The sequence below is a fragment of the Triticum dicoccoides genome, chromosome 4A, assembly GCF_002162155.2.
Source record: "Triticum dicoccoides isolate Atlit2015 ecotype Zavitan chromosome 4A, WEW_v2.0, whole genome shotgun sequence".
NCBI lineage: Eukaryota > Viridiplantae > Streptophyta > Magnoliopsida > Poales > Poaceae > Triticum > Triticum dicoccoides.
In genome coordinates, this window is record NC_041386.1 from 533,221,284 (window position 1) to 533,230,327 (window position 9,044).

Sequence of the window (9,044 nt, forward strand, 5' to 3'; positions counted from 1 at the left end):
GCTCCACAGCTCCCCGGAAGCCCTGCATCGCCGCCACGTCGCCGTTCCCCTCTTCGGGCTCCGATCATCGTCGCCGTCGAATTCGTCGTCTCCGGCGCGTCCCCGAGCCCGCTTCGACGCCCACTGCAACCGCGGTGAGCCCCCGGATCGTTTCCCCCTTCTCCCCTGGTCCCTTTCGACCTCTAGGCCCTAGCCCCACCTTGGCCGAGAGCTCCACGCCGCCGGCGATGCCGCCGTCGTGGCCACGGTCGCCGTAGCGCCCAACCGAGCACACCATCGTGCTCCACACCTCACCAGGAGCACGTAGCACGCACCAACACCTCTTCTAACGCCCTGCAACGTCGATTCCGACCGCACCCGAACTCCGGCCGCCGCAGCCGAGCTCGCCGCCGTCAACTCCGGCCACCCCGAGCCCAACCACCACCACCAATAGACGCGGCTCAACCTCAGCAACACGTAGATGCCTTCCGCCGTCCATTTGGTTGCCGGAATGGCAAAAAGCACTTTCGCCGCCGTCTCGGACCTCGCCGGCGTCAAGTCGCCGGTGGGGTTTGACTTGTCCGACCTGGGGTTTGACCTCCCAGGGTCACTGACGCGTGGGCCCTGTCGGCCAGGTGGTTAGATTAGCGCTAAACTACTGTTAGTCAACCCCCCCTGACACTGACAGTGGGCCCCAGCGCCACTAATCCCTAATTAGGATTAATTTAATCCTGTTTAACCCCCCCTGTCACTGACGTGTGGGCCCCACACGTCAGGTTTGACCTCAGCCAGCCGCAGTTGACCACTGACGTCATGCTGACGTCATGCTGGCGCAATAATTATATTTCTGGATTTAATTTAAATCAGGAAATTCCAGAATATTATTTAAACTTCAAAAATTCATAACTTTTATTCTGTAACTCCAAATTGGACAAATTATATATGAAAAATGATCAGAAAAATCCAATCTACCCATCTGTACTATTTTCATGCATGATCAAACAAGTTAAATTGATGTTTTAAGCAGAACAAGGAAAAGCACTTTTAAAAGGCCATGTTTGAATTTGAAATTTGAATCTTTGATTCAAATTTGTTCAAACCCTTCTGGTTCTAGTTGCATTAGCCCAACACACTCATATTGCCATGTTTCATGCATGCATCATATTGTTGCACATTGTTTGGTGATGCTTGTGTATCGATGTCCTTTGCGACAGGTTCTGTCCCCGAGGAGTACCGTGATTACCCTAATGAAGAACCATATCAGTGCATCGAACCATCAGGCAAGCAACCAACCATTTGATCATATCGATACAATCCCATGTTCTCGCTCCTGCTCTCTTTTACTGCATTAAGACAACGCGATTCAAACTGCTGTGTGCTACGGTAGTTGAACCCATTTCCTCTGCATGACCTGTCATTGCCACAGTAACTAGATGAAACTCACTAGCATGTGTAGGAGTTGATTGAGCCATATGTATGTGTTGTTCCTACCTTGCTATGCCTGCTACGCTTAGAGTCGTGTCAGGTCTGGTTCATCTGGGTGATGGGCTGGAGTGAAATGATCATGTCGGTAATGAGAGTGGTGTGGTGAATACAATTTGGTAAAGGTATCGATGAGAGGCCATGTAGGAGTACATGGTGGGTTGTTTCATTGAAGCCGACCTTAAGCACTGAGATCTGTATGCGTGATTTAAGATACAGCTACTACCATGCATTGGGCCCTGAAATATGACCCCGCTCGACTTCTTATTCACCCTAGCTCTCTGTCCAGGAGTTGCAAGTAGTTTCTGGTGTTTGTAGCCTACTGGAGGCCGTGGACAGCGCTGACCGTAGGGGTGGGCTGTGATGCGGTAGGTACGTGGCCGGGTGTACCGAATACCCGTTAGGTATCTCGGGAACCCTGTTCACATCGTTCGGGGCCGTATGGGAAACCTCGGCCGGACTCCCTGCGGATGGAACCTGAATAGGCGATAAACCTGGACTAGAGGCTTAAGTGTTTAGGTAGGTCGTGGTCTACACCCACGTCGGCTTTCGCTTGAAGTCTGCCGAGCACATGTCGTGTGCAGACGCTAAGTGGTGGAAACATGTATGAAGAAGTACACCCCTGCAGGGTTATCATAATCTATTCGAATAGCCGCGTCCGCGGTAAAGGACTACTTGGTTGCCTATACAGTTCATAGACAAGTAAATGGAAACTACTAAAAGCCTCAAGACAAGTGTGAGTGCCGAGGATGGCTCTTCTGTAGGAAGACGGAGATGGATCCTCGGTAGTGTATTGAATTGGTGAGTAGTGGACTCGTGTGCGCAAAACCATTTCAAGTTGGAGTATCGTAGGATAGCCTAGCCAAGAGTCAAAGCTGGCTTGCTGCAATAACTCCACCAACCCTTCTTGATACTATGCATGTATGTAGGATCTGATGTAAGTCTTGCTGAGTACCTTTGTACTCATGTTGCTATAATCTACATTTTTACAGAAGACGCTGCAACCCCTTCTGATGGGTTCTTTGTAGACGTTGACATCAACGAATAGGCTAAAGACCCAGGTGGTGACCCTGAGCTTGTGAAGGACCACGTAGTATAGCTAGGCTTTCCAAGCCTCTTTTATTTTACTAGTTGTCTGTACTCAGACAAGTTACTTCCGCTGCTGGTTTGTATGACTGTATGACTTGTATGTGGGGTCGTGAGACCCGTACCTTTGTGTATGTTATGTATGGCTCACTGAGCCTTAAATAAAGTACTTGTGTCATAGAGTCATGTTGTGATGCTTCGTTGTATTTGCACATATCGAGCATATTGTGTGTATGATTGAAATGCTTGGTATGTGTGGGATCTGACTATCTAGTTGTTTATCTTTGGTAGCCTCTCTTACCGGGAAATGTCTCCTAGTGTTACCGCTGAGCCATGGTAGCTTGCTACTGCTCTGGAACACTTAGGCTGGCCGGCATGTGTCCTTCTTCGTTCCTGTGCCTGTCCCTTCGGGGAAATGTCACGCTTTGAGTACCGGAGTCCTGTTAGCCCGCTACAGCCCGGTTTACCGGAGTCCTGCTAGCCCAGTGCTACAGCCCGGACCCACTTGCTGATGACCGACACGTTCGAAGCTGGGTCATGGATGCCTGTCCCTGTAAGTCTGTGCCACTTTGGGTTTACGACTAGTCATGTCAGCCCGGGCTCTTTATCATATGGATGCTAGCGACACTATCATATACGTGAGCCAAAAGGCGCAAACGGTCCCGGGAAAAGGTAGGACGACACCCGTGGGGATACCGTGCGTGAGGCCGCAAAGTGATATGAGGTGTTACCAGCTAGATCGATGTGACATCGAGTCGGGGTCCTGACAAGTACGCCGACATCGAAAATCTCTTTTATGCAGTTCGTTGGTGAGATAACCTCGACGCCACCTAGTACTGGGGCGGGAGTTCGGGAGTATCACCATAACTTGCCTAACGGATGCTTTTCGAAGGTTGAGGTAGATGGTTTCCGAAGGTTTCTTGGTTATGTGTTGAAGGATGGATACAGCTGGATGTAGGATTTGATAGTTTGGGTGAGATATTATGCTTCCCCTGTATCCCCAACACCTGATTGCATAACCGGAAAGGTTCGGGAGTTTCATAGGTGGAAACTCTAGTAGCTCTAGTTCTTCTTCCACGAATATTGGTTTGAGATTGGGATTTCTTACCGATTATTCGTTCTTGATCCGTACCTTGTTGATTTATTTCTCTACCTTAATTCTACGTGGCTTCTCAATTTATGGATATGTGACCATTTCAAGAGGAATGCATTCGTTCATTTTGTTCGGATGTGAAGACTATATGTTGCAATTTTCATTCCATTGGATTCAACTTCAATATTTATCTATCAATGTGCTAATGGTGGTCAACCTCTTCAGGATGGCTCCTCCAACACGCACGACTCCGAATCCTAATCCGCCACCACCTCCACCTCCTCCGGAGGCATGGCAAGCTGTGATGGCCGCAACCAATGCAAACACACAGTTGATCATGCAAATTCTCCAAGAGCGCAATCAAGGCAACCAAGGGAACCAAGGCAACAATCAGAATCACTTTGCTTCACTCAACCAGTTCCTTGCTAACGGGCGAAAGACTTTCAGCAATTGTGTTGAGGCAACCGATGCTGACAATTGGCTAGTGGATCTGTGCAAGCATTTCGAGTGCAGTAACGTCAGGCCTAAGGACTTTGTCAAGTTCGCTTCCTTCCAACTCAAAGATCAAGCTGCAGAATGGTTCCAGCAGTACAAGGACTCCAGAGGTGGACGTGTTATCACTTGGGATGATTTCCGTCGAGATTTCCGAGCTCATCATATTCCTCAGAGCGTGATTGAAAGCAAGCGTGAGGAATTCCGCAACCTAAAGCAAGGCTCTTTGTCTGTCTATGACTACAACAAGTTGTTCCAGAAGCTCGCCCGCTTTGCCAAGCAGGACGTCCCTAATGAGAAGAGCATGATATACCAGTTCAGGGGTGGTCTCAGAGAAGAAATCCAACTCGCTCTTGTTCTCTTTGAGCCCTTGAGATATGATGAGTTCTACAACATGGCATTAAAGCAAGAGGCTGCTCAATTGAGGTGTGATGCTTCCAAGAAGCGAGTCAAAGATGTTACTTCTTCTTCCTCTACTCAAGTGGCCAAGCAGCAGAAGTATTGGCTTCCTCCTCCTCCATTCCGTCAGCCGTATCGGCAGAAGAGCAAAGGTGGCAGTGGATCTTCCCACCCACCCAACCCTGGCTTTCAGAACAAGACTTCGTATCAAGCTCCAAGATCGAGTGCTTCGTATCACCGTCCGCTTTCAGAGGTCACATGCAACAAGTGCCAACAGAAGGGTCACTATGCCAACAAGTGTTTCAACCAGAGGCGTCTTCCTCCTCCTCCTCCTGTCAGATCGGCAAGTACAGCTGTGGTCAAGCATAACCCCAAGTACGCCAAGGTCAATATGGTGAATGCATCTCAGGCAGAGGATTCATCAGATGTCATCATGGGTAACCTTCCTGTTAACGATGTTCCTGCAAAAGTTCTTTTTGACACTGGTGCATCGCATTGCTTTATCTCTAGACCTTTTGCATCTAAGCATGGGTGGTTTTCTCAAGTTATGCATAAGCCATTAGCAGTTGTCTCTCCGGGTAAATGTTTGCTCGCTAACTACGAGGTTCCGGATATTTCTATCTCGATGGGTGATTTCAAGTTTCTGGCTTCTCCAATGATCCTTGGTAACTCGGATATTGATCTTATTCTCGGAATGGATTGGCTTTCTAAGCACAAGGCACATCTTGATTGTACTGCCAGGCAGATTCAATTGACTCATTCGTCTAAGGATGTAATTGTCTTTGCCGCTCGGGATAATACCATCCGTCTGTTTTCTCTCAATGAGAAGGGTGAACTGGATGCTATATCTCAAATTCCAGTCGTTTGCGAATATCAAGACGTCTTTCCAGAAGAGCTTCCAGGAATGCCTCCACACCGGCCAGTTGAATTCGTTATTGATCTTGAGCCTGGCACGGAACCTGTGTGCAAACGTCCTTACAAGCTCGGACCTGAAGAGTTGAAGGAGCTGAAGAAGCAACTCGATATTCAAGAAAAAATGGGTCTCATCCGGCCTAGTTCTTCTCTGTGGGGTTGTGGTGTTCTTTTTGTGAAGAAGAAGGATGGAACGGACCGACTTTGTGTTGATTACCGTCCAGTGAACAAAAAGACCATCAAGAACAAATACCCACTTCCCAACATCAATGAGCTGCTCGAACAACTCAAAGGTGCCCAAGTATTCTCGAAGCTTGATCTCCGTATGGGTTATCATCAGATTTGAATCCATGAGCAAGATATTCCCAAGACGGCTTTCAGGACAAGCTTCGGTTCATATGAATACATTGTCATGTCTTTTGGCCTCGTCAACGCTCCTCCGACGTTCTCTCGCATGATGAACTTCATCTTCAACGCCTACACCAATGACTTTGTTTTGGTCTATCTGGACGACATTCTGGTTTTCTCCAAGAACAAGGAAGATGATGCCAAGCACTTGCGTTTGGTTCTCGATAAGCTCATGGAACATCAGTTCTACGCCAAGTTCTCCAAGTGTGAATTTTGGCTCGATGAGGTTCTTTATCTTGGTCATATCATCTCTGCCAAAGGTATTGCCGTGAATCCTGAGAAGGTGTCTGCAATTGTGAATTGGGAACCTCCTCAGAACATGAAGCAACTCCGTAGCTTCCTCAGTCTCGCAAGTTATTGTCGAAGATTCATTGAAAACTTTTCTAAGATCGCGAAGCCTCTGTCAAATCTTCTCCAGAAGCACGTCAAGTACGTTTGGTCTCCGGAGTGTGACATTGCTTTCAACACTTTGAAAGACAAATTGATCACTGCTCCAGTTCTGACTCCGCCTGATGAATCCAAGCCGTATGAGGTCTTTTGTGATGCCTCTCTCCAAGGTCTTGGCGCAGTATTGATGCAAGAGAATAAAGTTGTTGCTTATACCTCTCGCCAGTTGAAGCCTAATGAGAAGAACTACCCCACTCATGATCTCGAGTTGGCGGCAGTTGTGCATGCTCTTTTGACTTGGAGACATCTTCTATTGGGAAGAAAAGTGGACATTTTCACTGATCACAAGAGTCTCAAGTACATCTTCACTCAGCCTAATCTCAACCTCAGGAAAACCCGATGGGTCGAAATGATTCAAGAGTATAATCCGAGTATCGAGTATACTCCAGGAAAGGCCAATGTGATTGCTGATGCATTGAGCAGGAAAGCTTACTGCAACAGTCTGATTCTCAAGCCTTATCAACCCAAGCTTTGTGAAGCTTTCCGCAAACTTAATCTGCAAGTGGTTCCTCAAGGTTTCCTCGCCAACCTTCTAGTCTCTCCTACCTTGGAAGATCAGATTCGCCAAGCCCAGGTTCTTGATGCTATGGTGAAAAAGGTGAAGATTGGGATTGCCAAGAGTCAATCCAAGTACAAGTGCTACCGCCTTGATGACAAGGACACTCTCTTCTTCGAGGATCGTATTGTTGTACCCAAAGGTAACCTCCGTAAAGTGATCATGAACGAGGCTCACAATTCTCTTCTCTCCATCCACCCTGGGAGCATGAAGATGTATCAGGACCTTAAGCAAGCTTATTGGTGGACTCGAATGAAGCGCGAGATTGCTCAATTCTTGAATGAATGTGATGTCTGCAGAAGAGTGAAGGCAGAACACCAAAGGCCAGCTGGTCTCCTCCAACCTCTTGCCATTCCAGAATGGAAGTTTGACCACATTGAAATGGACTTCGTGACTGGGTTTCCAAAGTCCAAGCGTGGCAATGATGCTATATTCGTTGTCATCGACAAACTCACTAAAGTGGCTCACTTTCTGCCTATCAAAGAGTCGATCACTGCAGCTCAATTGGCGGAACTCTATACCTCTCGTATTGTCTCTCTGCACGATATTCCACAAGTGATCTCTTCAGACTGTGGCAGCATCTTTACATCCAAGTTTTGGGATTCTTTTCAGAAGGCCATGGGCACCAACATCCGCTTCAGCACAGCTTTCCATCCTCAAACCAGTGGTCAACTCGAGCGTGTCAACCAGATTCCTGAAGATATGCTCAGGGCTTGTGTGATCTCCTTCGGCATGAAGTGGGAGGATTGTCTTCCTTATGTTGAATTCTCCTACAACAACAGTTTTCAAGCAAGTTCGGGCAAGGCCCCATATGTAATTCTGTACGGCAGCAAGTGCCGTACCCCGCTCAACTGGTCTGAAATCGGTGAACGTCAGCTTTTGGGTAATGACTTAATCACAGAGGCAAAGGAAATGTGCAAAGTCATTCGTGATAACCTCAAAGCATCCCAATCCCTCTAGAAGAGCTACTATGATAGTAAGCACCGTGATTTGGCTTTCGAGATCGGAGATCATGTTTACCTCCGCGTCTCTCCTATGAAAGGTACTCGTCGCTTTGGTATCAAAGGGAAGCTTGCCCCCAGATACGTGGGACCTTTCAAGATTGTCAGCAAGAGAGGCGACCTCGCCTATCAACTCGAGCTTCCTTCAAACTTTGCAATTGTTCATGACGTGTTCCATGTCTCTCAGCTCCGAAAGTTCTTGAAGACTCCTGACCGCACCGTCAACTTCGAGGACATTGAGCTCCAAGAAGATCTCTCTTATCGTGAGCACCCGGTTGCTATTATTGAAGAGACTGAACGCAAGACTCGCAACAAGTCAATCAAATTTCTCAAAGTCAAGTGGTCACACCATTCCGACCGTGAAGCTACCTGGGAACGCTAGGATCACCTCCGTTCTGAGTACCCGACGTTCTTTCAGTCCTAGATCTCGGGACGAGATCCTTTCGTAGTGGTGGAGTGTTGTAACACCCCGGATGTAACTTTCCCAATTTGTACTCCAACTCTTGACGTTTCGGCGTTAAGTTATTTTATTTTCTCGGGTTCGGGTTCTTTGTCTCCGTGTGTTGTTATCGTTGTCATGCATCTCATATCTTGTCATCATGTGCATTGCATTTGCATACATGTTCGTCTCATGCATTCGAGCATTTTCCCCGTTGTCCGTTTTGCATTTCGGCGCTTCGTTCTCCTCCGGTGGTCATTTCTAGCTTTCTTTCATGTGTGGGGATTAAACATTTCCGGATTGGACCGAGACTTGCCAAGCGGCCTTGGTTGACTACCGGTAGACCGCCTGTCAAGTTTCGTATCATTTGGACTTCGTTTGATACTCCAATGGTTAACCAAGGGACTGAAAAGGCCTCATGTGTGTTGCATCCCAACACCCCTCCAATTTGGCCCAAAACCCACCTAAACCTGCTCCATCATCTAGAGCGTTCGATCACGATCGCGTGACCGAAAACCGCACCTCATTTGTACTCTCCTAGCTCCCTCTATGCCTATTTAAAGACCCCCCCCGAATCCCGGGTCTCCTCCTCCCCCAAACCCTAGATCTCACCATCGCGCGCCGCCGGACAAAAATCCCACCGACGGACACGTCCGGGCCGACCCCGCCGCCACCACGTGTCGCCTCCTCACTCGCCGCCTCCTTCCGCTCGGCGACTGGGGCTGCCGCGCACCACCGCCTGCCGGCCGC